Here is a 6,710-nt window from a genome sequence, read left to right as displayed (position 1 = left end):
AAACAGGTTTAATAATTAAACAAAGAATTGTACTTGGTGTTTAGTCTGCAGCGTAATTGTATCGCTTGCTTAAGTAATAGTACTGTCGAAGTTATACACAACCAAAGAAATTCAACGTAAAGGACTTGCAATATTCACAAAGAAAACGGACAGCAGATGTGTGTCACCATGGAGAATTAGAACCCGACTTCCTGCGAAGCTGCTCCTTTCGAACAGCTGCAATAAAAGTTTGAGTTTCTTGTAGTTATATCGCATACTTTAAGAAGTTGTCCATATGTGACTGGTACAACCCATACGAAGCACCAACATAGCCACTGAACTTCACTGAAACTCTACAACATTACAGAGATAGCAGGAGGCACTCCCCCACACCGCACCATTCCCGTAACCGAGAAGATGCCGTCACGGGGTGACAGCTACAATCTAATTAATTTCTGTGTCTCTTACCTTCACCTCTTCCACCCCACACAATATCCCTCATACTCTCCCTACTGCGGAGGAAAGCCCACAGTATATCACTTTCACCTGGAAATGCCCACACCCTCCGGGTTATCCCCTTATTTCTTCACCTTCACCTTCTTCCTGGGAGATTGCACTGACTAGCTTTAAGAGCAGCGACGGATGATCCAGCGGGCGGTCGGAGTGACGCGAGCCAAGGGGGCCCCGAACTAAGGGCTCCACCCTTAGAGGAAGTCGCCCCACCTCATTGAGAATAAATGTTTTCTCTCTCTCTCTCTCTTCACAAAAGAACAGACTTGCTGCTGCAATGAAGTTTTCATTTGATTTCAGAAAAGTTCTTTAAACCGCAAACTCTGTTCTCTGGTTCCTTCAGCTCGAGAGTCGCATTTATCTTAACCCGAGTTACCAGCAATTGCGCTACCAGTCCGCGAGCTGCTAGACGGTCTCCTCTTTCTGCTCCTGCTTCTTTCAGGCCTGGGCATCAAGGACAACCTGCGGGACGGCCTCGTATGTCACTACGGCATTCCCCTGACAGAGCCTCGTCCACATATCCATACGCACAGAAACATGGGTAGGTAGGCTAGGTGAGAGCCGGCTATCCCGAAATACCAAATTACTCACTACATATGTGAGCGTGTGTATCGCGCCCACAACCTGCGGCTAAACAGCCCGCGCCACTACAGATACCGCTCGTGTGATGCGCTGCTGCCGAACTCGTTTACCTCGGATGTCAAAGTTGCAACATCAGCCACTGCAGCATCTGCCTTAGGTTGCCCCTCAACTACTCTCGTCGGCCTCGCGCATGCATTCCTTACTACAGCCCCGACATGCACTAGAGACGAGAACCGTCCTTACATCCCACGCGACAGGGCAGACGGTCCGATGACAAGGGTCTCGAGACGCGAGTCTCTATAATCTCTAGGGTAAGCCACCCGTTACTATCCCTTAACTGACCCGCAACTGAGCCTACGAAACCGCGTGAATTCGCTGTGACTGGCCCGATGAACGCCGACTTTCGCCATGTCGAGTGTCGCATCCGCCTACGTCGTCATAGCGTTGCTCGCCTCAGCAGTCCTTTAACTCGGCACGGAGTCCTTTCCCCAGCACGTAGACGACGTCAGAAATAGGAAGCCAGGCCCCGCCATCTTACTCGGTGCACGAAGAGACACTATAGTACATTGAGCAACACAGTGAGTCATTCCTTCTTAATTTTTAACTGTTTAAGATGGCTAATTACGCCATACAGATGTTACTCGGCGTTTAATGTTTGTGGCTCTCTTTGGGGATGTTCACACTGAGGCAAGCGCTTTCTTGCCCTTTGCTATAAAGGAGCTGCAGAAGTCGCCATTCCAGGGGCGGTATCCTAGGGCGAATTATTGAGGAGATACTTTCGCGAGATTTCACGAGACTGTAGCACCGGACACGTTCGGCGTCTACGGAAGACTGCGTTCTGGTGCTGTGCCAACTGTGCTGTGAAAGCATGAGAAAACGGTGTTGGTCGTAGAGGCCTCGCGAAACCTCTCGAAAGGGAAAGCATCTCTCCGAAAGTGGTCGCCCGAGATTACCGCGTCAGAACGTTCCACGGGGCGAGAATATGCACAGAGACGTCAACGACGCAAAACGAAGCCCTGTGTGCAGTGTACTGCATGTGCGGAGGGCTCTCTACCACGTGACCGGCCTCCCACACTTCACACAAACATTTTTTTTCTCCACTTTGACACTCGTATTACTAACTCATTAAAAGACGCTCACACAAACACGAATGAACAGAACACACACAGGTGCTGAAAGAGCCTGCTCTAATCACAGACTGGACTACCTGAGTACCTTATTCGTCCCCTCCACCTCCACATAGACTCAACCTGGACTGCTTAACCGAAACTTTGAAATTAATTCCGCTCATACGCACTGCCTGAGTCCCATTTGTATTTAGCAGTCAATTCGACGATTTCTCCACATTTCAAAAAAAAAAAGAAAAAAAAATGGCTTGGCCGACGTCTCAATGAAACCACTCATGGTCATCCCGCATGCTTGATACATGCACCTACAGGATAAGCACATGCGTATCCTAGCCGCTACTAGGAGATAGCAGCTGCAGAGGCTGGTGCAGTCCGCAGCCGGCCACTCGACCGCTGTGCAGAATTGGGATCCACACTGTACTACATAATGTCTCTGCTGCCAGTCGCGTTTCCTGTGTATATTTTTCAAGCGGGACGGCGCGTCAGGGAAAGCGCCTTTGGAGCGGCGCGACAATCTGCTACAGCGCCGCCAATGAAAGATGACGCGTCATCATGGCACGCGATAGAAAACGCTCCCGGTCGCTGCTGCTCCCTGGGACCATCGCCAACATGGCTGGCCGGCTATAACAAACCGTGGCTATGGAGGCTCCGTATACGTCTGAGCAACCTAAATGAGTCATTGGCTTAAGTTCCGCTAAAGCTAAATATGCTGGCCTAAAGATTGAAATGCGGCATGTTAAACCACTCTAGTTTTTCCCATGGTGACGCATGCGTGTGGGTATAGTGGAGCTTGCGTAAGTGTGAAAGAAAGTCTATTCAGAAATAAGCATGCTTTGCGCAGAGGTGACATGTCAAAAAAGAATACGAACTGTAATTAAACTCTCCGTCGTTATCCGTCTCCTTGGTTCTTCCTACCTGCGAAAACATTTTCTTTTCTGAAGATTCCCAACCAGCACAATGCCACGTCGTTTAGGAAAATTTGTTCGTTGGAGCGCTCGTGCTTGCTCAGTGTTTCGAGAATTCCATGTGCGCGAAACGAGCAAACATTCCTGTATTAAGTGAGTTAAGCCCTAATGTTGCTTTGAAGGAAAGGTCACGAAACGAAAACTCTTGTTGTGTCTTGCGCGCGCTACCGGTTCAGTGGAGTGAAAATTGATGTTCGCTTTAGGGAAATTTGACGGCAAAAAGAAAACATGGTCACAGCGTACGAGGTCGTTGACTGGTATCCTTCAGGCCGCAAGGAGGCCTCTCATCGAGATTAAAAAGGTTGTCTATGTTTAAGCAGATCTGACTGGCGTTCATACGTTTGTGGTGTCACCAAGACTCGAAAGACATTCGATGCTACGGAATGTGACGAGGTGGAGGGAAGATTACGTTAGGCGTGATGTGCGGGGAAAGTGTGGCTTAAATTAGGGCCATTAATTATTTCTAAATACACGTATTGTCCCTGTTCAGAGGTGTTGTGAGAAGGACGCTTAGAATGTACATAGTCGAAGCGCACAAGAGAGACGGGAGCGACCGGAACAGGCATGGAGACGTGCTCTCTTTTAATTAAACTTTATTGAGCGGAACAGGAGGATTATGCACGCGGAAGTTGCTGAATATAGGTAGGAAAAGAGAGGGGAACCGTAATAGCATGCACCACTCAGCGCTGCAAGCTGCACTGCGTAGGTCGGATTGACAGTCACGAAAGCCAATGCCTTCTGAAGTATAGACTGACCGAAAGATAAGACGCAGATTATGTGCGCTTTGAATTTTCGCTGCCTTTGTGATTTTTTTCGTACACTGGCACTCATCATGCACCTGTCACTACATGTGGCTATCTTGCGGTTGTCAAATTTTGACTCGCACGTGCAAGTGCGACAGTCGGCCGCCAAGTGAGCGTCAACTACGAAAAATTCGGATGCCGGCGTCCCCAAAGCCCTAGGCTCGGCGTTTGTTCGAGGAAAAAACCACCTCGGGAAGGAGCCTACTCCACGCAGAATTGAACCGAATGTCTGCGGGCGCAAGCGAACCTCCAGAAAAGGGATGTTAGTTGCGATGTCAGCAATTTCTGACAAGGCATCCTTCCAACCCCTAGCTGACAAGCGGGGACGCCCCCGCGGGTTAAGGCACGTTGCACTTTCTTCGAGCATTGAAATAATCTCGCACTAGCCGACAAATTGGCCAGAATCATGCTTGCTTTACAGCTGGTTTAACCTGTCGGCAGCCCTGCCATAGCAGCAACGGATTCTGTGCAGAAACGAGACCGCCAGTAGTCGAGAAAGGGGCGCTCCGAGTCCACGCTAAGAATTATGCATGATGTCCCATTTAGAAATGGTATTCCGGCGTATGACGCGGTGGGCAACAGCTCATGGCCGGTGTTTTCCTGCCCACTCCACTCATCCTACTCCCCTACGTCCCTAATATAACATAATGCTGCGGGAGAACAAAGGGCGTTCTACCCTTCGTAAGTGGATCGCAGTCGGCATTGCATAAGATGCCCACTCGTGTGTGGTGCAGTAGGTGTAGATCGTAAAGAGGCGGAAGGAGCAGCTCCGCGAGATCGAGTTGTGGCTCCAGAGCGTTCAGGAGCTGCACCGCCACAGCCCACCGCCCACCGTGTACTACACCAGGTCGGTTTCCGTGCAGCTTTCAACACTGGAGCAAAATTTATCGAAGCAGGAGCGAAAAAGGAACAAGGCGCATCGTGCCTGTCTGTTTTGATCGTTGCAGTTGCCTGCGCTCGGTGATAGCCTAGTATGAGACAACATGTACAGAAAGGAGCGCTCACCAACAACTGCCATCTGCTAGCCGCCTGGTTAGCTCATATGGTGGAGCGGCTGCCCGGAAAGGCGGTGGTCCCGGGTTCGAGTCCCAGACCAGGGCGATTTTTTCTTCAACTATGAAGTTTTTCTTTCGAGGAACCCGTATGGGTTTCCTTTGTAGCAATTGCTACGAACGGGTGGATGTCTAATTTTCCCTTTATTAATTACCTATATCCACTTTGTGCGTTTCCGCAGAACTATTTCGTCAAACTCTTTCCTTTGCTTCAAGTTGTTGACAAATTCGGATTCGCCCTGCCATGTGCTAGCTGCCTGGTTAGCTAAGATACATAAGAAGCAGTTAATGGACCACGGGACAAAAATACCCCTGTTATGCATCTATGTTTTAACTGATAATGTGTTAGTGTGTAGTTTAAAGAAAAAAGTTTTTACCGAAGGGTGTACTGGCATCCTTTTACCGCTTCTGAGGGCTTCTTATGCAAGAAACCTGAAACGATAGAGCATGCGTTTCTAGAATGCTAGGATCCCATCTTTTTCTGGGATGTGCTACAAAGGACTTTAAAGAATGAGTTACCTTTAGATCCACATGGAATAAGATTCTTACCGGTAGAAACGGAGGCTTTTCCGTATGATGCTATAATGCTCCTGGGCCTCCCCACTTTGTGGAAAGCTAGAACGCAGTTCAACAATGCTGATGTCAATTCGCGACCTACACGTGACCACTTCATTGATTCTGTAGTACGGTTCAGGGATTTCCATCGGGCACTTCCTGAACAGCCTACATGGATTGACATGCGAAATAAACTTGCAGCATTTAAAAAAATTAATATGTCGTGCCAGCAAAATGCTTCTTGACATGTTCTTGACATTGTTTGCGTATGTGAAAGCCGGCAATGAAGAAAAAAAGCCTGGTTAGCTCAGATGGCAGAGCGGCTGCCCCGGAAAGTCGGTGGTCCCGGGTTCGAGTCCCGGACCAGGACGAATTTTTCTTCAGCTGCGAGGCTTTTCTTTCGAGGAATCCGCATGGGTTTCCTTTTTAGCAATTACTACGAACGGGTAGATGTCTAAGTTTCCCTTTATTAACCAACAACACACGGACCAGTGTGCAGAAAAATGAGTACAGCAATTAGACGGTGTCGAACCGAAGAGCTGTTGGGTTCGGTTTGGGTTCAGGGTTCTACATATTTTCTGGTTCGGTCCAGGTTCAGTTACCAAGCAAAAATATAACAGTTCGAACCGGCTTGAACCGGCTCCTACCGGTTCATAACGGCTTGAAATAGAGGAGAAATAAATGATTTAGCATGTTTTCTTGCTGCATGCTTAGAAGAGGTTGTAACAGCGTCGATGTCGAAGAAGATGAAAAGAACGGCGGCTGGCTAGGGACAGGCATCTTCACAATTGAGGAGCGAGCGAGCGAGCGAGCGATCAAGCGAGCAAGCAAGCGAGCGAGAGCAAGCAAGCGAGCAAGCGAGCGAGCAAGCGAGCGAGCGAGCAAGCAAGCGAGCGAGCAAGCAAGCGAGCAAGCAAGCAAGCGAGCAAGCAAGCGAGCAAGCAAGCGAGCAAGCAAGCAAGCAAGCAAGCAAGCAAGCAAGTGAGCAAGCAAGCAAGCGAGCGAGCAAGCAAGCAAGCAAGCAAGCAAGCAAGCAAGCGACCAAGCAAGCATTGCCTAGGAATCGAAGCGGGCGCGTTGCTCAGATCACGCGCAGCCGGCGCGAGAGCCAGGTCATTTATCCGCCGAGGAATCGCC

This window comes from Dermacentor variabilis, chromosome 8 (genome assembly GCF_050947875.1).
Source record: "Dermacentor variabilis isolate Ectoservices chromosome 8, ASM5094787v1, whole genome shotgun sequence".
Taxonomy (NCBI): Eukaryota; Metazoa; Arthropoda; class Arachnida; order Ixodida; family Ixodidae; genus Dermacentor; species Dermacentor variabilis.
This window is presented reverse-complemented; position numbering follows the sequence as displayed.